A 433-nucleotide genomic window follows, 5' to 3' on the forward strand; every position below is an offset into this window, starting at 1 on the left:
GGTCCAGGGGGCCCAGAGCCGGTTTCCTAACAGGCCTGATGGAGAGTTGAGGTCAGCTTTGTTCAAGTTAGTCCGTTGGTTACTTCACTTGAACTTCTGGTCTTCACCAAAAACCCCCAAAACAAACAAAAAAGCTTTTTAAAAAAGGACTCAAGTCTAGCAGATTCTGGTTGATGGGAGTGGGGGCAGGTGTCAACATTGCTTTGAATTGGAATTGGCTTTTGAGGACCTTCACTGCATTAAGACCATATTTTTAAAAATTTAGTACAGTTTAGAAAGAGCACTTATTTTGTTTATAGCCATTTTTCTTACTAAATTATAGGGATTAACTTTGACAAATCATGCTGCTGTTATTTTCTACATTTGTATTTTATCCATAGCACTTATTCACGTTTAGGAAAAGACATAAAAACTGAAGAACATGTGATAAGAA

Source organism: Neomonachus schauinslandi, chromosome 3, assembly GCF_002201575.2.
Source record: "Neomonachus schauinslandi chromosome 3, ASM220157v2, whole genome shotgun sequence".
NCBI classification, from domain to species: Eukaryota; Metazoa; Chordata; class Mammalia; order Carnivora; family Phocidae; genus Neomonachus; species Neomonachus schauinslandi.